At 36.1% G+C, this 25,992-nt stretch overlaps 1 protein-coding gene across 1 annotated transcript in view; it reads left to right on the forward strand.

Moving 5' to 3' along the window:
- The window catches only part of CFAP47 (cilia and flagella associated protein 47), a 503,092-nt gene that overhangs the window by 139,670 nt on the left and 337,430 nt on the right, over positions 1 to 25,992 (forward strand). The window lies entirely within an intron of this gene.

Genomic DNA, 25,992 nt, shown 5'->3' on the forward strand with positions numbered 1-25,992 from the left:
AAGATTTAGTGTCAGTATATGTACTCAGTGTGATCATTGATTAACTTGTAGCGGAGTTATTGCTGTTTGGTATATTCATAGTCAAAGGATTGATTTCTGTGTTAGGAATTGAAAGGGAGAGAGACAGATGGTATTGGGATTTTGGATCCAGAGCAAAGTGTGGCCGTATCCAGGACACAGTTCACAGAGTTCTGAACTCCACCTTCCATGTCTCTTGCATATGTTGATGGATAAAATCATCTAAGTCACACTACTCAGATTCCTGTTTTTCTATTTTGATGCTAACAGTTTGTCTTTTGTTGATATTTAAAAACAAATTTTAGTGGTTTTGCTTTAGGCTCCTATCAAGCACTGAACTCTGTGCTTCTGTCCTGGGAGACCTTCTTTCTGTCTTTTTGTACATTACCGACCTTGTTTGTAAAAGATTACTTCACTCCAATCCACAAGTTCACAGTTTGCCCAAAGCACTATGTAAAGTGGACCTGTGAACTCACAAATAAAAATAATGAATAATTTATCCGTGTCTTAAAGCTAACAAAGATTCAGACCATATTAACAGGGTGAGGAACGACATAGTTTCACTAAATAGTGGGTGGACCAAGTTTCTGTGACAATGGTACAAGCGCCTCTAACAGGGGCATGGACAGACTCCATTGTGCCAGTGTGCTGACTTCTGGTCAGCAAATAGGACAGTAAGGAGACCTGAAAACAGTCTCTAGAAGGGGGTGGGGGGTGCTATATTTGATAATGTTTTCTTTTCTTTCTTGCCGTGTTTCCTCTTGGCCTTGAGACTTGTTGGCTCTTCCTGGATTTCCCCACACTTCTTACCTTACATTCCACTAAACTCCATTTCAACCTTCAGCAACTTTGGGGTAAAGTAGAGCTTTTATTTTTTATTTTTTATTTTTTTATTTTTTTTTAAAGTAGAGCTTTTAGAAGTAATTTAGAAACTTTCAAAATCATAGATGGGCTACAAAAGACTTTCCCATGCAACCAGATGAACAAGAATCATAAGCACTCTGTGGAACCTTAATGCTGGCAAATCCTTCTACTACTGCATTCATTGTTAACTCCTTATCTAGTTTCCCATAGTGCATATGGCCAGTCTTCTGTCTCTTCTCAATTCCAAAGCTGTCTTTGCCTTTCTCTCTGTAGACTTTCTACCTAAGATAAATGAGGTCTTCCACCAGAAATTCCTCAAGAGTTTCCTTCTCACCACAGAATTTCTCTTTGGAATAAATTTTATTCTTTTATTTATTTTCATCTATTCTATTTATTGTGGTAGTTCAAGTGTGCCCTGCCCAATCTCTTGGGTAAGAAAAGATTATTAGAAAGGGGCCCTTCCTTGATAGAGGTCAGTGTAGTAAAGGTAGACTTTAAATAAGTGTTTTTTATATACTCTTTGGTGCCAAGAGGTGAATACAAAAGACAGTACAATAGGAGCTACTAATAAATGTCTTGTGGCAGTGGTGAAATCAGGGATGGCTACCTAGGTTTCTGAGTAAAATCTCAAAGGACAAATTTGTCGGTGTTTGTCCTAAATTGAAACTTTTTTTTTTTTTGCATCCAATTTGTCCATATTGGAACACACGGGTTCAATACAAAATAAAACACTCATTCCTTCGTACTTTGCTTTCTTTTACTCACGTAAGACCATTTCATACAGTGGTTCCCTTTGTAGTCTAACATGAATGGGTTCTTATTTGCTTCCTTTTTTAGACTTTGTCACAGTTGGATTAGCTCAGCTGGTCCAAGAGCTATAAATTATAGTCACTATTATTCTTTCTAACAGGCCTGCTGCCACTAATTATGGTCCCCTCCACACTCGTATACCTTCAGTTCAGAGGTTGCATACCCTACTTGCCTTTTCTCCAAATTCCCCCAAAAATTTGGGGACAAAGATTGTATATCTATGGGAAGAAAGGATGGCGACGTGGTCAAAGAGTATTATAAGTGTCTAAAAAAATGCACTAAGTATAGAAGCTGAAGCAGTATTGTATGTGGGGGGATATTTTTGGTGTTTTGGGTTTGATGGATATTGGCAAGGCAGAACTAAGAGATAAAGCTTAAAGAACAGCAGGAGCAGATTGTGGGAGTCTTGCGAGCTCTGTTTTGGTATCAATGAGTAAGACATAGGAGAGCTAGGAGAGGTCATGTTCTAGAAATCAAAGCCTGGCTACATAAGGAAGCATGAGGTCAACAGCTATTAATTAACACAGCTCAGGTCCTGGATCATAGGCTAGATATCATAGAATCCACGCAACAGCCCTGGGAAGTGGATATTTTTAGATTTTCATTTCTAGTTTACATAAGATATATCTAAGGACCATAGCATGATAAAAGCTATTCAAGCTCATTCAGATGTTAAGTGGAAGTGCCAGGAATTTGAACCAAGTTTCTGTTTCCAAAGATTATGCACCTAGTCACCTTGTTTGAACACCACTTAGATTGTATAGAGAGAGTCATACAGAAATCTTTATTATAGTTACACTTTTTTATATGCACTGTCATGTATTTTTTACAAACATAAAGAAATGGTGTAATTTCTTTCTTTCCTGTTGTTTTGCATCTCTCTCTCACACAAAAACACACATTAATGAAGATTTCGTGTTTGACATGTAGTAATGATAGTAATTAAAGTTTACTCAATAAGCACTGAGATATTCAGTTATTTTTATTGATATATTAATTTATTGATGAGGCAAAAACTCATAGTGTCCATGGTTATAGCATAAAGTAAATGTTTATAGTTTCACTGAAAAAGCCTGTATTACAACTATCATTAGTAAACTACAGAAGATGATTTTTACTTACAATTAAGCTTATGGAGCACCTGGATGACTCAGTAGGTAAAGCATGCAACTCTTGATCTTGGGCTTTTGAATTCAAGCCCAAAATTGGGTATAGAAATTACTTAAAAATAAAGTCTTAAAAATAAGCTTATTATATATGAGTACTTATGATACACTATAACTTTTTCAGATATTTTAAAATTTATAGTGTTTATAAAAGTCTTTGAATAAATGTATAAAACTGAAATCCAGTATCAAAATGACTGCTAAAATGCTCTTTTGAAACTATTTCACATCAATAAAATCTCAAAATGGACAACATATATTCCTTGTAAAAATTAAAATATTTTCTTTTCCTACAAAATAATAAAAGAAGCATGTTTATTGAAACAAAATTCATTGTATTTTAGAAGTATATGTTTCATGAGTAATTTTTGGATCTGTTTATAAAATAGTTTAAATGGTATTATGAATGGTTTTTGAGGGAGTCAAGGAATGTGATAGTAACAGATTTTATTGCTGCTTTACGAATCAACTCCTATTCTAGGTTAACTTATTATCTTCCTTATATACTAATCAATTCAATCTTTTTCTTCTTGTTTCCTTACTTTTACTTTTGGCATGTGAGGTCCCAATGCAGGGGTGTATAGAGGGGAGAGGAAGAGAAAGAGGGAAGGAATAAATGTGTATGTGTATTTATGTGTGTATATTAGTTTCTGTATTGCCTTTATGCACCAAGGAGTATAGTTTATAATTATATTAAGTACATTTATAGGTCTTAAATAAGTTATACTCTTTAGAATTAGGGAATGGATCAAGAAATATTCCCTGAATAGAATAACATGAATTCCCTTACATAAGTAAAGATTTATGGAAAGCATCCTAAGAAGTAATCTACCTTGAAGAAAAAGTGTTAACTGATTATTGATAAAAATAAGTGAATCTAAAATGTCTGCAGGTGGTCCCTAATCAACAAATCATCAATACAAAATAATTAAGGAGAAGATACGTTTTGAAGTTTATAATAGGTACATAAATATCTCTGCTTTGGTTGAGTGATAAACATTCACGTTGGAGCTGGGAAATAAGAATGTGCAGGTGTGGGTGCCTGGGTGGCTCAGTTGGTTAAGCATCTGCCTTTGGCTGGGGTCATGATCCTGGGGTCCTGAGATTGAGTCCCTTATTGGGCTCCTTGCTCAGTGTGGAGCCCACTTCTCCCTCTCCCTCTGCTTGCTGCTCCCCCTGCTTGTTCTCTCTCTCTCTCTCTCTCTCTCTCTCTCTCTCGGTCAAATAGATAAATAAAATCTAAAAAAAAAAAAGAATGTCCAGGTGTTCAATTCAGTGCAGCTCACAGTCAAGGGTAGCCTTGAATAACCAAAGCAAGGTTCTGATTCAGTCACCCAAATACTTTTTTTTTTTTTAAGATTTTATTTATTTATTCATGAGAGACAGAGAGAGAGGGGGGCAGAGACACAGGCAGAGGGAGAAGCAGGCTCCATGCAGGGAGCCTGATGTGGGACTCGATCCCAGGTCTCCAGGATCACGCCCTGGGCTGAAGGCAGCGCTAAACCACTGAGCCACCCGGGCTGCCCCACCCAAATACTTTTAACACTATTATCAGTTAGCAATCTGACATTGTGAGTAACAATTGAGGCATTTATTCATTCATTCCATTATTCAACAGGTATTTATTGTATGTTCTCCATGTACCAGACACCATTCTCAGCACTAGGGGTAACCTCCAAGATCACAACATGAGCCCTGCCCAGTGGAGCTTAGAGTCTAGCAGAGGGGAAAGAGACAATAAACAGTACACATAATAAGGTGGAAGTCTGGTATGTGATTATTGATGAAGGCTATAAGGACAAAGTAAAAGAGCAGGGTCAGGTCCTGGGGAGTACCAGAATGGGAATGACTAGGTCTCAGTAGAATATAGGATGATAAGGAGTGTTTCTCTTAAGAGGATGGGATCTAAGTGATGTGAAACAGACGGTCAAGTTAGAAAGATATCTGGGAATATTTTTTCAGGGACATTGTTGACTGAATCAAGCTATTCAAGGGAATAGCTGATGCAAGGTCATCAGGGGATGCTTACAGAGAGGCCTGTGCAACCTAAATGAAATGAGCCAATGGAGGAATTTAGGAGAAAGGATTGGAGACATCACAGTAGCACTGTGGACCCAGTGGGGCCTTTGAGGTTATTGTAAGGATTTGGACTTTTACCTTGAATGATTTGAGAAGCCATTGCTTGATTCTGAACCAGTAAGAAAATGTAGTAGCCATGGCTTTTGAGTGATAATGAATCCCAGGGATTCCCCACCACAAAAATCTTGTGCTTCCAAAATTATCCCTTTTGTTCATGAAAAGGCTTCTTGGTTCTCAAGTAGATTTTTTCTCATTCATTCATTCATTTAATATTTACAAAGTGGCAATAATAAACCTGTTTTTTTTTTTTTCTGACTCTGAGGTCAGAATGAACTCCTGGCCTCATGGAGCTTCCATTATAATGGAGGAGACAAAAACTGTTAAATAATATTATGTCACAAGTTAACAAGGAAATTATATGAGTTTAATGAGATAGAAAGTAAGGGATATCTCCATCTACCAGACAGATAAAGCATTTCTGAGGATGTGATATTTGAGCAGATGGTGATTATGAGGATTTAACAAGAAAATACATATAAAGTGCTTAGAACAGTCCCTGTGCTGGTATGTTGCAGTAACTGAGTAAATATTCTAGAATTGGCATTAGTTTTAAAATTAGTATTCTAGATTTCCAGAATGATCTCAGTGGCTACTATAGATATAGGGGCTTTCTTCTATTAAGAACAATTAGATACACCCTGGGGTAGGGGGAAGAGGGGACAGGGGCAGGACAGTTGTCATAGTGTTAAGGATTGCTCCGGAGAATCTCCCAATTATTTCTATTGTGTTTCAGTATTGATGTTTATTTTTATGTTTGAAAATGTATCTGATCTGGGAATTCACACAGTGAACAAGTTGATTAAGAGTTGCCAGAATGGGGAATCTCTGGGTGGCTCAGCAGTTTAGTGCCTGCCTTTGGCCCAGGGCGTGATCCTGGAGTCCCGGGATCAAGTCCCACATCAGGCTCCCTGCATGGAGCCTGCTTCTCCCTCTGCCTGTGTCTCTGCCTCTCTCTCTGTGTCTTTCATGAATAAATAAATAAATAAAATCTTAAAAAAAAAAAAAGAGTTGCCAGAATGTTGTAATCCCTTATTTTGCACAACAGATTGAGGAGAAGGGAACATTACATCCTGCAGGAGCTTATAATTATGAGAATGAAGTCCTTGCCTCTTACTCTGACTTTATAAGTTCACTGACTACACTTAGACCTTGCAAAGGATGAGAGTTATGGCTTTGGGAAATTGATTTCATAGCAATCCTAAGGGTGCCAAAGACAGCTTAATATTTTCCTATGACTAACGCCAAACATAGCACGTTTACTTTTGTAGAATTCAGAGTTGATTTCACCTGTATGTTTCCGGTGACCCAAAGGTTAACCTGAGTTAGTAGTGCCTCATTTTTAAAATAGCAAACATAGGATGCCCGGGTGACTCAGCAATTGAGCGGCTGCCTTTGGCTCAGGGCGTGATCCTAGGACCCAGGATCGAGTCCCACATCTGGCTCCCTGCGGGAAGCCAAGCCTACTTCTCCCTCTGCCTATGTCTCTGCCTCTTTCTGTGTGTGTGTCTCATGAATAAATAAATAAATCTTTAAAAAAAATAGAACAAAATATCAAACACAAACTGAAGGTTCACAATTAGGAATGTGGCATGTCCGAACTCTGAGGTATTCCATACATTTTTTTTAAATCCCATAAATATTTAACACATATCTATTATAATAAAAACTGATTATATCTTCCCTTGTTAGTGCCCAATTTAATTCAAATAATTTTAGAGTAAAGGAAAAAAATTCAGCTGTTTTATAAGAGTTAACATGAGTAATTGAAAATTAAAATTTAAGGAAAATGAAAGAAACCTAAATTCCTTATCTGTCAAATAGATATAGTGGTGTTCCTTCCCCCTCACTCCCCCCCCCCATCTAGAGCAGTGTTGCTCATAACTTGAAACCAGAAATAACCTGAAAACTTAAAAACTATGCATGCCTCAATCCAACCCATAGACTGTGATATGATGTAGTTTGTCTGGAGGGCTACCTAGGCACTGAAAATTTAGAAAGCTCCCCATGTGATTCTACTGAGAAGTCAAAGTTGAGAGCCTTCACTCTAGAATCCCAGTTCTCAAACTTGACCCTACATACGACTCATCCTGGGGGCTTATTAAAACAGATTCCAATCCCCACCTCCAGAGTTCCTGATTTAGTAAGTCTTGGGTGGGGCGTGCATATTTGCATGTCTTTTTTATTATTTATTTATTTATTTATTTATTTATTCATTCATTCATTCATGAGACAGAGAGAGAGGCAGAGACACAGGCACAGGCAGAAGCAGGCTCCCTCCAGGGAGCTCAAAGCAGGACTCCATCCTGGACTCGATCCTGGACTCAATCCTGGACCCCGGGAACAGACCCTGAGCCAAAGAAAGATGCTCAACTACTGAGCCACCCAGTCGTCCCCATATTTCATATATAACAGGTTGCTAGTCCAGACAGACACTGAGCTTTGTGAAAGGTAGAATTTCAGATCTCTTTTTGGATCCAAGGAACCAACGTCTGTTTTTTTAAAATATCCCCAAAGTGGTTCATCTGCAATAAGATTCATGAAGCACTGGACCTAGAAAGACAGAATAAGGGAAAATGCCATCAAGAGAGTAGATTAGGTGCACCTGGGTGGCTCAGTGGGTTAAGCGTCTGCCTTCAGCTCAGGTCGTGATTCGGGGTCCTGGGATCAGGCCCCAGGTCAGGCTCCCTGCTCAGTGGGGAGTCTGTTTCTCCCTCTCCCTCTGCTCCTCTCCCCTCCCCGCTGCTCCTGCGTGCGTGCTCTCTCTCTTAAACTCTCTGTATCTCTCTCAAATAAAGTCTTTTAAAAAAAGAAAGAGTAGATCAAAGAATGGAACACTTAAGTATTTGGCTAGAAATAACATTAGTGCTAGAAAATGGTATCGCTGTCAGCGTCTTTAAATACCTTTCTTTTAGAGTAGATCTGCTTCATTTGCTAATACATTATCTAACCTAATTTGTTTAAGAGATTTACATTGTGAAGTATAATTCTCAATTTATAGCAGAGGAAATTGACTATTTTTCTTTTTGACCCTTACCCAGCTATATTGTGAAAAAACTTTGGTTTGAGATCACATCTCATTATCTCTATTACACAACTTTGCTTCCCTTCGACTTTTCAAATCCTAGGATTTTATTGTTAAAACACAATCGGTTTACTAAGAAAATTCAGTAAAATTATTTCTAAGTTTTGATATGTGCTATATAATCCATTACTTGAATAGGAATATATTTTTTTAAGATTTTATTTATTCATGAGAGACACAGAGAGATGCAGAGAGAGAGGCAGAGACACAAGCAGAGGGAGAAGCAGGCTCCATGCAGGGAGCCTGACGTGGGTCTTAATCCCAGGTCTCCAGGATCAGGCCCTGGGCTGAAGGCGGAGCTAAACCGCTGAGCCACCTGGGCTGCTTGAATAGGAAGATTTTGATGTTGTTAGGCAAATTGAACCACATGTTATGTTCTGAATGAGACGCTGATTAGAAATGTACAGGAAGAATAATAATGCCAAGCAGGTTGTTTGGTAGATGTGGTTAAACTAAAATCAAGGCTGCTGAGTAGCTAGCACACAGTTGTTTTTTGTTTTTGTTTTTGTTTTTTTTTGCCAGTGAAATAAGTGCCAAAGAAACATTTCTCTGCTGGTTGGTAACCAGCCACTGTCCTAGGTCCTTACACTGGTGCCTGGCTTGCCTCAAACACTCCTTTTGAGCCTTGAGCCCACTCAAAACTTAGTACTTTTTTTTTTTTTTCAAGATTTATTGGTTTAAGAGAGAAAGAGAGAGAGAGAGCATGAGACTGAGCAGGGAGAGTAGCAGAGGGAGAGGGAGAAGCAGACTCTCAACTGAATAGGGAGCCCACTGAGCAGGACGCCTGCCAGGGCTCAGTCCTAGGACCCTGAGATCATGACCTGAGCCGAAGGCAGTCACTTAACCAACTGAACCACCCAGGTGCCCCAAGACTTAGTGATTAAAGGCCTAATGCCTGTCATAGCCAGAGGTCAGAGGATTCTATACTATTTTCTTTTGGGTCAGTCCACATTATCTAGAGTGACTATTGGCTAGGAATGCTGGAAGCACTCCCGCGCTCCTGTGCTATTTGTGGCGAGTCCCCACAGACATTTCCTCTTTCACAGCCAGTGCTGGGGCTGGACCAAGACCTTTGTGATTGTTAACTATGATTGCAAGATGCGCCCCAGTAGCAACCATCAGGGAACTTTGAAAAAACAAGGCTTATTATGTGTTTTTAAGGGTAGAAGTCACGCTCAGGGCCACACAGGTTTCCAGTAGAAAGAGAGAGAGTGTGTACAAGCCTGGGCTTGAGGGCAGGGCAGCTAGGGTTTCAGGAGTTCACTCTTTATTAGTGAATTTAAAATATAAGAGCAGAGATTAAAGTGAGGGAAGGGAAAAGCAAGCAGTTAGATGGTCAGTTATCTAGGTCAACAGAGAACTTCATGGGTGAGGTCGCTTGGCTTTTTATCTAGTTGTTTAGCTGACAGTGTGTTTATTTGAGATGGATGTCTTTGAAGTGGATGCCTCTGCAATCAAAAGCCTAATGTCAGGCACTTAACATTACAATCAGAAAAACTAATTGTCAGGTGCTTATACTACATATTCATATGCACCTCCTTTTAGATTGTAGAATTCATTGATATTCACAGATAAATATTTTAATATCACCCTTTTACAATTATGAAACATGATTTTGTATCCAAAAAACACAGTTAATATAGTTCTAATGACATCAGGAGAAGTGGTCCCACACATTTGAGATTGGCTGGTATTTAGAAGCTTCGGTGTCATTAGCAGCAAAGCTGCCACTGAAGTGTCTGCTCTGAGTTTCTTGGCACACAAACTTCTGGGTGGTGCCTGATTTAGTTGCTCACTCTAAAGCAATATAAATTTCTAGTTTTCCTAATCATGAGCAAGATATGGTTTAGCAAAATTCTTGACCATTTCTGAAAAATAACTAGTCACAATCTTCTTTTGTTTGCAAGTTGCTGATTTTAAGGTACTGGGTTCTGTCTTCTGACATTAAAACAAGTAAAATAAGGACTTGACATATGTAGGCAAATTAATACATGAATAGGAAGTTTAAATGATAAATTGTAATTTCTACCTTCTTCCTTTGATATGTGTTAGTTATTAATTCTAAATTTAGAGATAAAGCCCATGGTCTTAATTATAAATATGCTGAACATTTCACTAGTGGGGAAATGTATTTTAAAATGTGCAGATCTTTTGTATAAAACAGAATGTAGAGCTCTTAATTATATCTTTTTCTACATAGAATTGCATTTTATCAACCTTGTTATGGATTCAAAAACATTTTTGATGCATAATAAAACTTGTTATGCTTACTCTTATTAAAATAATAGGGCATCAACAATCACAAATTGAAATTTTATTATTTTTTAAGCATTCAATACAATAAAAAGGAAATGAATGATGAAAGATGATTCTAATTATTGTTTTACTCAGCACATAATTTAGTATTTGTATAGTATGCACTGGGCAATTTTGGTTCTGTTTCTAGTATTTCTTCATGTGCCTCTTCCAGACACCTTACTGTTTTTGATGGGGTGGGAACCTGCAGCACATAAAGGAGATTACCAGAGAATGAATGAGACCCAGAATCAAACACATAGAGCATTAATGCATTCAAGTTGGTAATGTGACCTTAATAAATCTAGTGTAAATTAGTATCTGCTTTATATGTGACTTTCTGGGATATTCAGATATTTAAAATAAACCTAGAAATATATATTTAAATGGACATTTAAATATTTAAAATAAGTATATAAAGTGAGTCAAGAACCTTTCTAGGATACTACCAGATAGCTAGAAGCAACTTTTGAGATATTCAAAACTCCCCTTATGTATTAAGAAGAGCAGTTACTTAGGATATGTTCATCTTTAGGAGTCTCCATTCTTAGCACAAACCTGATGCCCATTAACAATGAGCCATTTAGAATTTTAGCAACATGGCTGCTAAAATGTAGGCAATGGGAAATCTCAAGAATATTTCAATAACCACCTAATAGATCATAACTGAAGACAGTGTTGGAATATTGCCCTAAAACACTATCTGTCATGTTTTGGGGGGCTGGGTCATACATAACACTGTGTATTTGTCCACCTTTCTTGGTATTGTGTGTATAGAAAGAATATGCAGTGAGGGGTGAGTAGAGTTTATAAGGGGCTGTGCTTTGTTCTGATACAATCATCTGTTCCTTATTCCTTGACCTAGCCCTGTGGAAAGCTGTTTGCAATGGCACCTTCATTCTTTGAAGAGCATTATTTTCATGGTGGATCTGTTAAACTAGAGCATTGGACTGTAGCACAGTCTCAATTATAAAGTAAAATGTTTATTTGTATTTAACCAAAACATAGGATACCAATGTATTATAATAAACTATCAACAGAAAAAAATCATAATTATGATTTGGTCATCATTCACTTATAGTAAACTGGTAGTGCTTAAAATTTATATAGAAATTTCAAAAGCCCAGAAACTTCCAATGTAATATTTGCTGTGTCTTCTCTGATTACAAAAATCATGGTACTTTTAACACAGGTTGCAGCAAGGAAAGTTAACCATGGTCCTTTTTCCTTCTTGTTACCCCCATTCTCTTTGGAGCCAGCGATGGTTGGAGAGTCTCTGCCCTGCTTAGAGACTTTTCATTTTAGGGAGAATTCCAATGTCTTGTCCTTTGTCTCTCCCTTACTGGTTATAAGCACCTGCCTGATTGCTAGTCTTCACAAGGTCTTAGAAGTTGAATCCCCAAGGAGTTGATTGCCACCTTGGGACCTATTAGTAGGGTCCTCTACATCTCTTCTTCCTCACACCCTGTCTGGCTACTCAATCCTTCATCTATTTGGAAATATGAATAGATTAATCAAGAAAATACCTTAACAGGATTATAATATTTGATTGCTGTTATAATACTTGATTGCTTTATGCATAGAAAATCAGGCATTTAAATAACAAAAGGAAAGTATACTTATAACAATTCAAACAATACAAAAGTTAAAAATACCATTAAGAGTTCGTTTCTCCACTTTTGATTCCACATACATGATCACATGTTGTATTAAAAATGTAGTATCTTGGGGCATCTGGGTTGAGCATCTGCCTTTGGCTTGGGTCATGATCCCGGGGTCCTGGGATCAAGTCCCACATCAGGCTCCTTACAGGAAGCCTGTTTCTCCCTCTGCCTGTGTCTCTGCCTTTTTCTCTGTGTCTCTCATGAATAAATAAATAAAATCTTTTAAAAAAAATTGTAATGTGGTATCTTTTCATGTATTAACTATTTTTTAAATATTTTATTTATTTATTCATGAGAGACACAGAGAGGCAGAGAGATATAGGTAGAGGGAGAAACAGGCTTGCTGAAGGGAGCCCCATGTGGGACTCGATCCCAGGACCACACCCCAAGCTGGAGGCAGACACTCAACCACTGAGCCACCCAGGTGTCCCTATATATTTAGTCATACAAATATATGCAGCCCTGCGTGTGTATGTATGGATAAATATATGTACATTGATATAGACCTAGATAAAGGTTTTTTTTAAGATAATATTCTGGCTAATTCGTCTGTGGGTTTTTTCCTGCATATGTCACACAACAGAATGAAGATGTAAGGTAGTCTGGGGCTTGTGGGCTTGCTCCATTATCTTTAATGTACAACTTCTGAAGTCTGCTACTCTTACCTCTAGACTAATAGAATAGAATGCAGGGAGTTCAGGCCAAAAATTTTTAAGGAGATGAACTAGAACATGTACCCATCACTTTTGCCAATATGTCACTGACCCAAGCTTAGTCCTGTGGGCTTTGCCTAGGTCAAGTTTGTGTATCTGTATGGCTGTGTGTCCTGTCGAGGTTTGGGAGAGGAATTCTGTTTCTATGAGCAAGAAGATAGATTTTGGGCAACAGCAGACTCCAACCCAAGTAGGAATAGGTTTTTCTCCTCTTCTGTACTTTAAGAATTTTATTAAATTTTACATTCCATAAATCCTTCTTGGTGTTCTAATTGCATTTCATATAGTCAAGCCTTTCAGGCAACTGCAAACTTGGCCTTCTTCACTGAAAGTTCTGCAAGACCTGAAAGGCCCTGACACTGATGCCCAGTTTCCATCAGCAAGCTTGGTAGTTGTCATTTCAGTAGGAACTGTGTGGAAGGTGACATGATTCTGCATCCTAGCCCCGACTTTCCAAAATTTTCCTTTTGGTGCAGAGATATGTTTATCCTTTTGTGTTCTTATTAAATCCTTGTATTTGCTTTTATTTATTTTATTTTATTTTATTTTATTTTATTTTATTTTTTAAAGATTTATTTATTTATTTGAGAGAGAGCGCGTGTGGGCTGGGGTGGGGGAGGTGCAGAGGAGGAGAGAAAGAGAGAGAATCATTAGCAGATTCACCACTGATCGTGGAGCTTGTCACAGACTCAATCCCAGGACCCTGACATCATGACCCAAGCTAAAATCAACAGTGGGCCACTTAACCGACTGAGCCACCCAGGTGCCCCCTTGGATTTGTTTTTAAATATATCCTTACTTTTATGTTTGTCCGTTCTGCATTTAGATTCCTCCAAACAAGTGTATTGGTGGTGTTGACTTATTATTAATAAGAAGAGGTTTGTTCATATACTTCATGGTATGGCATATTGGGTTTTTCTCCATTGACTACTAAAAGTTGCTTCCTGCTGTCATTGCTGATTATAATCTTGATTTGGAGATAATGTGGGGAGCTGTTTGTGCTAACATTCCCAATTTCTAAATGCCACCATCGATTCCACATTTACAAAGAAACTTCCAATCACTTCTAAATTTGTCCTTAGTGCAAATGATATTTCCATGGTGAAAATTTTCAACTACCACAGCAGTATAAATCTGAGGGCATTTGGTTTATAAGTTGCTTTTTTGAGTAATTGTTTGGAAAGGTTTTTTTCTTCTTGAAACCGCATAGATAAAACTATGTGAAATAAATTTGCACATCTTAACAAATCATTGTAAAGTAAACACTCTTTTATCTACCACTCTGGTCCAGAAATAGAATATCACTGATGACCCAAAGATCTCTTGTGTATTTCTTTCCCAACACAACCTGGGTTAATTTCTGTGGCCATTAGTTCTCTATAATTATTACTGTCTCTAATTTTGATCATTTCACATTAGGTGATATTCAAACATATGCTCTGTGCTTACAGAGGAGGGTGTTAATAGAAATCAAAATTCACTTACTTCCCTTGAGTTAAAAGAACGACAGAACATGATTCAACTAATTGAGGTTTTTTGTTTATAAATTTGCATTCACCTTAAAACTAACAATATTACTAGCATTTCTTATTTTAATATGTTATTAAGTATATTGGGCTATCTTATTTTAATATTTTTAATTTTATGTAACTTTACTATTTAAAATCCCTTGATCTCTACCTATAGCCTTAACACTTTCAGTATTACAACCAAATAGAAACTGATATAGTAAAGTGCCTTAATAATATTGTTTCAGAATTTCAGCAGATTGCTTAAAGTTAATCATTTAAATGCTTGGAATTTAAAGACAAATATCATTATAATGAATCTTAGAGGACTCAGTCATACCCTTACTTTCAAAATAAAGGTATTATCTCCTTGTATTCAGTTGGTTTCCACATGATGAAACCATAGTTTTAAACACCATGCTGCATTACCTTGCTCATTAGGTATTCAGATGATACTTTTTACAAAAGATAAATGATATGTGATATACAGTGAGTTCATACTAATGAAAAACAGCTGGGCATGAGGAAAATTGACTAAGAAAGGTGTTTCACATATACAGTCAGTAGAATTCTAACATGTGCCTCGAAGATTCTATGTTCTTGAAAGGGCTACACAGATTTAGGGGGCATATGAAGCTCTTGGCTGGTCACCCAGCCTCTCCTTACTTACTTAGGCAGAGTTGCTTAAATTGACCAACATGTACCTCCTCTGTTGTAAAATACACCAAGAGTTTTGGCAGTTTGTACCCTTTGCTGTACTAGATGATCATCTCACCTGCTAGATTTTTCTGATTTAGAAATCAAAATAAAAGTGGGTTGGTTAGTATGGAACACATGGAACTGTACTTCCTGGTGCCCCTTCAAGGTGGGATTTGCTGTCCAACCATGCAGAATGAAGTCAGCTGATGACTTCCATTTGTCAGTGCCTATAGAATCTCTCTCAGCTGCACTTGGCCTAAGGTTACACCCCCTCCGTCAAGCAGCCTGTATTCCCTGACTGATTCAGGCAAGTTTGAGTGAGTGAGTGAGGGAAGACATTTTAGCCTGATGCCAGAAGCTCTGAAGGGCAATTCAAAGCTCCCTGCCCAGTTGACCAAGGCCTTCTATGGCTATTCTACATCATCCTGTTTCCACACCATGCAGCCCATCTTCATCCTCTTTTTCTCCCATCTGCTTCTACTCTCTTTCCTACACATTTATTGATTTTAATAAATCTCTTAAAAATAAATAATAAACTTCTTGTGCCAGTTAACCCAAACTATGATAATTTGAGGTTATTTTACTTGTGTCCCTGATGATGGCTATGAAGTAGTCTTTTCTGTTATGTATCCCGAATGAGGATGCCAGTCACTCCATCCATCTATCCATCCATCCATGTATGTAGTCACAACTTCCAAGTATCTTTTATGTGCTGTGTACTGGTCCTTGTCTATAAGGAACTAGATGAAAGAGAGAAGATATTTATGTGTTAGGTGATGATGAAAATACAAAAACTGGAAGTGGAGAGACAAATAAATAAGCTATCCCAGACTGATGCTGTGAAGAGGTACAGAACTACAGTGACAGTAATAAAGGGGTGAATGGAAAAGAGTGATTTTGATTGAATAGCTATAAGGACATGGGGGGGGGGGGAAGGACATGGTGACCGATGGCAATGTCTGACATCAACAGACCTTTGAAATGAAAGAGAATTTAAAAGCAGCAAATATGAATATGAATTAGATGCAAATCAAATCAATTTTGTAGCTTGCTGTAGTTTTTGTGTAACTAAATGTTTCCTTACTTTTTAAAGAGATTTTATTTATTTATTTGAGAGAGTGAGTGAGAGAGTGCATGAGTTAGGAGGAGGGGCAGAAGAAGAGGGAGAAGCAGACTCCTCCCTGAGCAAGGAGCCAGATGTGGGGCTCAATCCCAGGACTCTGAGATCATGACCTAAGCCAAAGGCAGACGCTTCACCAGCTGAGCCACCCAGGCACCCTTTCGTTACTTTTACTTGTTAACAAAATATCCTGTATGCTACTAATCTCTCAAATATAGCCGTTGTAGTTGTTAGTAAAACTCCCAAATTTATCAGTCAATTTACTGAAACGACCATGCAAATTTATTATGTTTTATACTTTTTGGTTTACTTGTTTTATGCTTTCTTTGATGCCTACCTTTCCCCTACTCTCATACTCTGTTGTTCTCTTGACAGCTGTTTACCTCAGAGTTATTGTATTTTAAGGGTTTTTCTTTTCTAATTTCCAAATCCAGCAGCAAATGTTTGCACTATGATCTTAACAACATATTCCCTGTAACTGTGAGAATCAGTCCCCAAGTGTATTTTGTAGCCAGTACATTGGTGTTTGTAGGTGATGGAATCTGATCTCTTCTAGGGTAGAAGACATAGTGGCTAGACATAAGTGTTTTCCTATTACAATTAGGTAAGTCTACATAAAGAAGCATCAGTGATAGGAATTTGAATTCATTTTTTCCCATGCTAAAATGAAAAGATAGTTCAGGATTCTACTTTAGGGTTTGATAATACTAGTCTTTCATGCACTCCAAATGACCTTTATCTCAGTCTTGCATAAACTATTGGTGTACTAGTGTGCCCTATTTTAGAATATATTAGCTGAAGAGCAGTGGTTTTATACTTTTCAAGTACTGCATTTACTAGACCCTCTACAGGAGAGTACTTACATTTTACTCTGTTTTTTGTTTTTGAGAAAACATGTTACCAAGTTACTCTAAACTCAGTAACATTTTAAAGTAAAATTTATTTTTATTAACTATTAAAGCATATACTGAAATCTGTTAAGTTCATTTTTTAAAACATGTGTTAGGCCAATTACTTTTTTTTTAAAGATTTAGTTATTTATTCATGAGAGGCACACAGAGAGAGAGGCAGAGACACAGGCTGAGTGAGAAGCAGGCTCCCTGTAGGGAGCCTGGTGCAGGACTCAATCCTGGATCCCGGGATCACGCCCTGAGCCAAAGGCAGCCACTCAACCGCTGAGCCACACAGGCACCCCAAGGCCAATTACTTTTCAGTGAATGCATGCCCTATGCTGCTTTATAAGAGTCTGTGTCCTAAAAATCGGGAACTATTCTCATAAATTATGAAACCTGTTGGTAGATTTACTGTGCTACATCTGTTATTGATATGGAGGAGATAACTTTGTATGAATTTCATTTATTTCTTTTTGGAAAGGAATAAAACAACACAATTCAAATGAACCTTTTGTCTTTTCCTATCACTGGACTTAAATGCAATGGGAATATTCTGAAAGATATAATCTAACTTTGGGATATTAATGAGGTAAGAGTGTTTTATGCTGTGCAGATCTTCCTCGAGTTATGATGAGGTTATGCCCCAATAAAACCACAGTAAATTGAAAATATCATAAGTTGAAAATGTATTTAATACACCTAACCTACCAGACATCATAGCTCAGCCTAGCCTACCTTAAACGTGCTTAGAACACTTACATTAGCCTACAGTTAGGCAAAGCTATCTAACATAAAACCTATTATAAAGTATTGAATATCTCATGTAATTTATTGAATGCTGTACTAAAAGTGGAAAACATAATGGTTCTAAGTGTGTCTGTTGTTTACCCTTGTGATGGGGTGGCTGACTGGGAGCTGTGGCTCACTGCCCCTGCCAGCACCAAGGTGGGAGGATCATCCCACATGTCACTAGCCTGAGAAAAGATCAAATTCCAAAATTTGAAGTATGTTTTCTATTGAAAGCATATAGCTTTTGCAGCATCGCAAAATCTAAAAATCGTAAGTTGAACCATCTAAGTCAAGGACCAGCTGTACTTTTTACATTGTAATTCCTGGTTAATTTACTTTTCCCTTCCTTTCGGAACCACTTCTCTGTCACCAGGAATCCACAGCTGACCGCTCCTTCTGCAACCATATTTCCTCTGAAAGTGATGCCAGATCATCACTAGGTTTCCCAAGCCCTTGTGGTCATTTCATCATATCCTAGTTGATCTCTAATAAGTGTTCCCTTGCTTAGATGTTAATATTTAACGTTTAAGATACTAATTTATAATCTACAAATATTCTGGATTGCTTTGCTCTAACCACTAACAATACATATTTTATAGTTGAATTTCAGGCCTTTGGCCAGATAGTTAGGGAAATGATTTTTCACAAGAAATTCTATTATAGGAAGTTCCATCATGACACAGAGTTGATGACTCCAATTCTGACCAATTCTGATCTTAGTGTTACTGTTTATTAAAACAACAACAACAACAATAAAACTCTTCCTTAGAATTGATTCCAGATGTTTCAGATGATGAATCTTATTTTTTGTTATTTTCATTAAAAATACATATGTATCCTGAAATCTAAAAGATAAAATGAAACTAACCTGTAAAAACTACCTGGTTTGTGTTTTAGCTAGGTCACGATTGTCTTCTAAAGTAAAGTGCACTACAGCATTCTAGAAATAATTTAATGAGAGATGCCTGGGTGGCTCAGTCAGTTAAACATCCAACTCTTGATTCCAGCTTACGTTGTGATCTCAGGGTTGTGGGATGTCCCCCACGACAGGCTCTGCATTCAGATTCTTTCCTTCTGCCCACCCTTCCTCTCTCTCTCTCTCTCTCTCTCTCTCTCTCTCTCTCTCAATCTTTAAAAAAAAAAGAAAAAAAATTTTTTAAAGATTTATTTATTTATTTATTTATTTATTTATTTATTTATGAGAGAGAGAGGCAGAGACACAGGCAGAGGGAGAAGCAGGCTCCATGCTGGGAGCCCGATGCGGGACTCAATCCCGGGACCCCAGGATTGCACCCTGGGCCAAAGGCAGGCACTAAACCGCTGAGCCACCCAGGGATCCCTAAGAAAAATAATTTAATGAAAATAAGCTTTTTGCTTTGTATGAGTTCTTGTTACCATGGAGAGAATGTTAGTGTTTGGTTTCATCAAGTTGCACATGCTAGTCCATATATTGTATCTAATAGCTAGAGCTTTGGCTCTATGTTTTTTGGAATTAGCCATTAGGTATATAATGATTCAAGCAGCAGAACAATTAATGATTCACCCCACTTAGAAATAATTTTTCAACTCATTTTTATTAGGCATTAGTGTATTAATCATGTTATAAAGCATGCCACCATATTTAGCAGTTTTACTTTTGGGGGTGAAGGTAGTGCCCTTTACTGTGTTAAAGCAATTTGTATTTCTGATTAAAGTTTACAATTTTCCTGGGTATTTTTGGAATATAATAAATTTATATACCTTCATGAAAACAAACATTGTCTATACATTAATGGTATACATATTTATGCATAGACAAAAATGGTAAATTTTGCTTTTTGTCACAATTCTTTCCTGGAAACCCCATAAACGTATTAGCCACTATATATTTTCCCATAAGAACCCTGAATTAAGAATAAAATGTATTGAATACTATATTAATCAAAGTTAATAATTTAAAATTGTGAGAATAGACCTAAAGAGAGGTTTTTAGATTTCAAAAATGGTTTACATCAATTATGGGATTATTTACAGGTTGTTGGGCAGACGAAAAATGAGATGACTCTTGTAAAAAGAATTGATATATACTTAAAATATTGCTAAATGGACATATGTTTCTAGACTTGATGAATTATCAATGGGTCTCTCATGTATCTAAAGAAGAGTTCTCTACCTTACTTTGCTGTGATACAAATCACTGGAATACATTCACATATGAAGCACACTTCCATGGATTTATGCACATTAAGATAAAACCTAAAATCTTCTTAAGGTCATTAAATTGGTTAAGAGCATATATTTCCTAGAATTATTTATGTTCATAAATAACAATGCCTTGTTGGACTGCATGTAACATATATTGTGGATTATTGCAATGTCCAGAAGAGCAGCTATAATTTTATTTCTTTTCCCTCCACTCAAGGAAGAATATTGAAAAGTAATTAAGTGAGAATCATATTATCATCAAGAATCTTTTCATTCTGTTTGGATCTATTAAAAATGAATAAATAAAAACTCTGTAACTTTATTAATGATTAACAAAATAATACTTGATCTCCTTGTAATAGAGAAATTCTTCTCTCTGCTAACATCATAAATGATCTACTGTTATAAATATACATTTTGGTACCAGATTAAGTCCAATTGATTGAGCCTAATATAAAAGTACTAATATAAATATTAGTACTAATTAGTACTAATATAGTACTAATATAGTACTAATATTAGTACTAGTATAAATATTAGTACTAATTAGTACTAATATAAAGTACTAATATAAAAGTACTAACTATGGTATGCATTAAACATTTAAATAAACATATCCACCCGTTTTGTGTGTAAGTAAAGTAACATGTGAATGATTTTGCCACGGGCAGTAGAAGTGAAGCTATACTGGAGTAAGGAAATAACACTTTATAATAAATTGAATCCACAGGAAGAGAAAATGAGAACCAGCAATGGTAATGAAATCTGATGTAAAAAACTAAATAGATTTTTTTCTTTCTTAACATTTTTAAAAGCCATAAGATTGTGTAAAACAATTACAACACTAAATTATTGGGTTTGTAACACATATAAATATAACTATATGTGACAATAAAAGAAAGGAATGGAGATATATTGGAGCAACATTTTATAGCGTATTGGAATCAAGTTAGTATAAATCTGGAATAGATGCTAAATTGAGGTGCATATTTGTAATCCTGAGCCACCAAGAAGTTTTAACTAAAAAATAACAGTTAAAAATTATTAAGGAATTAGCACTATACAATAGAAAGAATCCACTTAATACAGAAGAAGGTAATAAAGAAGAGATTAAAAAAAGAGACATGAAACACACAGAAGACAAAATGGAAGATATAAAAAAAAAAAACTAATCCTATATGTGAATAGATTTAAACAATCCAATCAAAAGGCAGAAATTGTCTGACTTGGTGAAAAAAAAAACTTGTGTAGTTTACAAAAAACACTCTTTAGATTAAAAAATATGAATAAGTTGAAATTGAAAGGATGGAAAAATTTATACCATGCAGTTAACAACTGAGAGAAGTGGAATAGTAATACTAATATTAGTGAAAGTAGACTTTAAAACAAAAAAGTGTTGCTAAAGAATAAGATGGACTTTTTTTTAAGATGGACATTTTGTAATGATAAAATTGTCTATCCATCAGGACTATATAACAGTCAAAAACATATGCACCTAACTATGAAGGAAAAGCTACAGATGTGAAAGGAGAAAGAGATAATACAAAAATAATAGTTGGAGATTTTAACACCACAGTGTTGATGATGGAGAGAATATTTAGACAGAAAATCTACAAGGATATGAAATGCTTGAAAAACAGTCAACCAAGCATCTTAGTAGTAGCTATAGAACATACCACTTAATAGGAACAGAAAACATTTTATTTCAAGTGCACAAGAAGCATTCTCTAGGATAATTATATACTAGGCTATGAGAAAAGTCTCTATGTTTTAAATATTGAAATATGCAAAATGTGATCTCCAACATAATGAAATTAAATTAAAAATTAACAAAAGGAAATTTGGGAATTTCACAAATGTGTGAAAATTACACTACACATTCTTACAGAACTAATGGATCAAAGAAGAAATCTTAAGTTAGAAAATATTTTGAGATAAAGGAAAATGAAAACACACTATATCAAAATTTAAAGGATGCAGCTAAAGCAGTGTTTGGAGGGAAGTTTATAGATTTAAGTGCCTAGATTAAACAAGATGAAAGATTTCATGTCAGTGGCCTAACCTTCCCCTAAAAAGCTGGAAAAGGGCATCATATTAAATGCAACTAAAGCAGAAAGAACGGAATAATCTGTATGCCAACAGAGTTGATGATTTAGATGAAACTAATAATTTCCTAGAAAGACACAGAGTACCAAAAATGACTGGAGAAGAAATAAATAATATAAACATTCTTATAACAAGTAAAAATATCAAATAATTATTTTAAAAATCTTCCCACAAAGAAAAGTCCAGTCCTGGAGGATTTCATTGGTGAATTCCACTAAACATTTAAGGAATCAAAGCCAATCCTTCATAAACTCTCACAGCATACTTTTCAGTTTTGGGACCCTGCTTGGTAGTTGTCAGCCTTGGGAGCCACTGACATAACTGTGTTTTGCACAACTGAAATACGTAGTATATATTTTCTATGCACTGGGTGAAAGGTTAATGAAGAAGAGATGTTTGTTTACATGGTCTTAACATTTTATCCACACATTACTTATTACCTGCCCTTAATTGCGATTACTAATGACTAATCAATTATTAGATATCCAGAATAGGCAAATCTATAGAGACAGAAAGTAGATGAGCGATTTGTAGGGTCTGAGGAGAGAGGCAAATGGAGAGTGACTGCATATATATATATGGAGTTTCATTTATAGGCAATGAAAATATTCTAAAATTAGTGCTGATGGTTATGCAACTTTGTAAAATATTAAGAACTACTGAATTGTACATCTTAAAAAAGATGGATTTCATGATATATAAATTATATATTTTAAATGTTGGTATAAAAAAGGAGGGCATCTGATGCATACTATCATAACCAAATGACCAGAATCAGTGTCACTAATAAGGAGGAACACTAACCTGCTGTGTATCCTAGTGGGATGAAATGAGAACTGTGCCACAGCACATCTGAAAAAAAATTTAAATCAGAAATAAAACATTATCCAGTCATGAGATGACAATTAAAATATATCAGATAATTAGCCTTGACTCTTAAATATAACGTCAATGCCATGAAGGACCACGCAAGACTGGGAGATTGTCCTGGTTCAAAGGAAAGTAAATTCAATCATTGATCTCAGTTTGGACTTTGACATTACTGGGACTCTTTAATATGGACTGTAAACTAGATAATATTCTTGAACTAATGTTAAATTTCATGATAGTGGTGATATGATTATGATTATATAGAAAAATGTTCTTAGGGCATACAGGCTGAATCTTTAGGAGTAAATTTATGTACACACACATTTTAAGAAAATACATTTTTAATAGAAGACAGAGAAATGAATCTGGCAAAATAGTGATTACTGAACCGGGTGAAGGGTACATATATGATTATTTTAATAGTCTTTCAATTCTTCTGTGAATTTGGGAAAATGTACAATGTTGAGGTGGAGGGGAAAAAATCATTAATGAGAAATTTCAGGTGAACCTCAAATGACAAAGAATAAAAATGAATTACACACACTCCGTGTTTGACTTTCTGTACGTTATGGTATTTACTGATTGATTTATCATACTAAAATATTCATAGTTTGTGCATGACAATCATATCTAAAATGGTGGGAGGTAGAGAGCAGTCAGAGTTGTCCTTATCCTCTCATCTTGCATTGTTCCCTAGGGTACAGCAGTACCTTTTGTTTCCATACATACTACAGACTTTCTACCTCTAAGAATTTTCATGTGTCCAACAAGAGAATTTGTTTATGTTGATTTTGTAAATGCTTTTCCCTTAGAATCCAGGAGAATATCTATAGCTTCCAAAAAAGGCTTTTATCTAACCAGCTTCTAATAGGAACTTACATAATTTAACATTATTAGAGCAGCCAGAAGTATTAAAGTATTACAATTAAAAATTAAAGTATTAAAATGCATGTTGTTAAATGAGATGATTGCTAGAAGAAGGTAGTGAAAAATGTTTTGTTTGTCAGTGCTTACATCCATCATCATATATATGACTCTATCCTAACCTGGTAACTTTGAGTATATGTGCAGCAAGGCACATCTGGAAGTTAACCATTCTCATGCAGTGGCCAAGAGCATAGCCTTGTTTCAGGTATGGTGAACTTGAACTTGTCTCTCTTTTTCCTGATTGTGTGACTTTAAACAATTGTTGACTTTTTCTGGATCTTGCTATTGTAACCAAAGTCTGAGAAAGTTAATAATATACATCCTCAAAGAATGTTGAAAAGATTTATGTAAATGAAATAATGCATTTTAGATGCCCAGCACAGTAGCTGCCACAATTAGTTAAAGTCTATTTCCATCACCACCAACATCTACATCATATCAACTCCATGGCCAGGAATGTCCATCCTGATTTTTGAGCATTGGAACAGTCCATCCTGATTTTTGCACATTGGAACTCTTCTAAATCACTTGTGCCTGTAGGTTGCTATTTAAATCTCCAAATGGAATTGAAACGGATAGTGTCAGTGTCACTTCACTATTACTGTACAATGTTATAGTCATTTTACTATTACTGTAATTTTGAGTATTTTTAGAGTAAATTGTCTACCACTAACGGTTCCTGGCTATAATGGATTGATATAGAGAATATCTATATATAAATAATACCATAATAATACCATTGATATAGAGAAGATCTATATATAAATAATACCATCTATAAATAATACCATTATTCTCTGATAAGGTACCCTGTTTTACAAAAAAATATATTTGTTAAAATGTAGAGTATTAATATTATTGACTGCAAGTCTCTTTCCTGTTTTAATGTATTTTTAATAATAGTGATATTAACGTATAAAGTGCCCACATTCCCATGCTGTGTAAGTTGTATAATTTCTATATCATGATGCTCTATAGAAGAATGTAGTCAAATGAATTTTGTATATGCTGGTTATTCTTTACTCCGAGGAGTATCTGAAATCAATGTTATATCTGCAACAAACTAGTTTTATAAGAGAAAAATTAGAATATTTATTCCCATTTCATTCCCTAAATGAATTTTATTTCAACCTTATTTTCTTTGGTTCTGTACCATTTTATAATTGTTTCTAGTGGGACACCTGGGTGGCTCAGCGGTTGAGCATCTGCCTTTGGCCCAGGGCATGATCCCAGGATCTGGGATTGAGTCCCACATCAGGTTCCTAGCAGGGAGCCTGCTTCTCCCTCAGCCTGTCTCTGCCTCTCTCTCTCTCTGTGCCTCTCATGAATAAATAAACAAAATCTTTAATATATATATATATATATATATTAAATTGTTTCTAGTGATACTTCATCTTTCATGTGTTCATGTGGTTGTTGCCTTGGGGAAAGCTGTCCACAAGCTAACTTTTAGATGAAGATTCAGGGATGTGTGGTTTTCTTAAGGAAGAACTGCCAGGAAAAAACAAGGTAGCAGAACACGGAATCAGTCATCCCAAATAAAATGAAACTTAAATCAGATTCAGAGTTCCAACCTCAGCTTGATCCCATGGGATCCTCTGGAGATGAAGTTATACCACAGAATTTTTGTCCTATTTGAAGCAAAAAGCCTGGGCTTTTAAACTCCCGCACCACACAGGGATTGGCTCTAGCATTCCCCCCGGGATCATAAACTCCCAAGGCAATTGAAGCTTTCAGCAGCTCTGGCAATCCAACATTGGTTCTTGAAGGTGACAGTTACCCCACCATGTCCACCCAGAGGATGCGAGCCCGGCACAAAGATATTACATTCTTGGGGATAAGGACCAACCAGCATTTGCCAGGATTTACTGGAGTAGTCTTTTTTCCCTTTCTATTTTTTCTCTTCCTTTAATCACGGTTAAAGCAAAAAAGCATGTTTGCTTCTAAGATAACAATGATGATGGTATCTATAGATAAGCTATGTTATTTAATCTGAAAAATATTAAACAGAGTTGGTCAGTTAATGGAATCTTGATAACATAGCATAAATACATAATATGTAGAAATAATGATTCATACTATCAAGGAATTTTAAATTTCATTTTAAAAAGGACATCCATCCTAAAAAGGACATCCTAAAGGACA

Source organism: Vulpes vulpes, chromosome X (assembly GCF_048418805.1).
Source record: "Vulpes vulpes isolate BD-2025 chromosome X, VulVul3, whole genome shotgun sequence".
NCBI lineage: Eukaryota > Metazoa > Chordata > Mammalia > Carnivora > Canidae > Vulpes > Vulpes vulpes.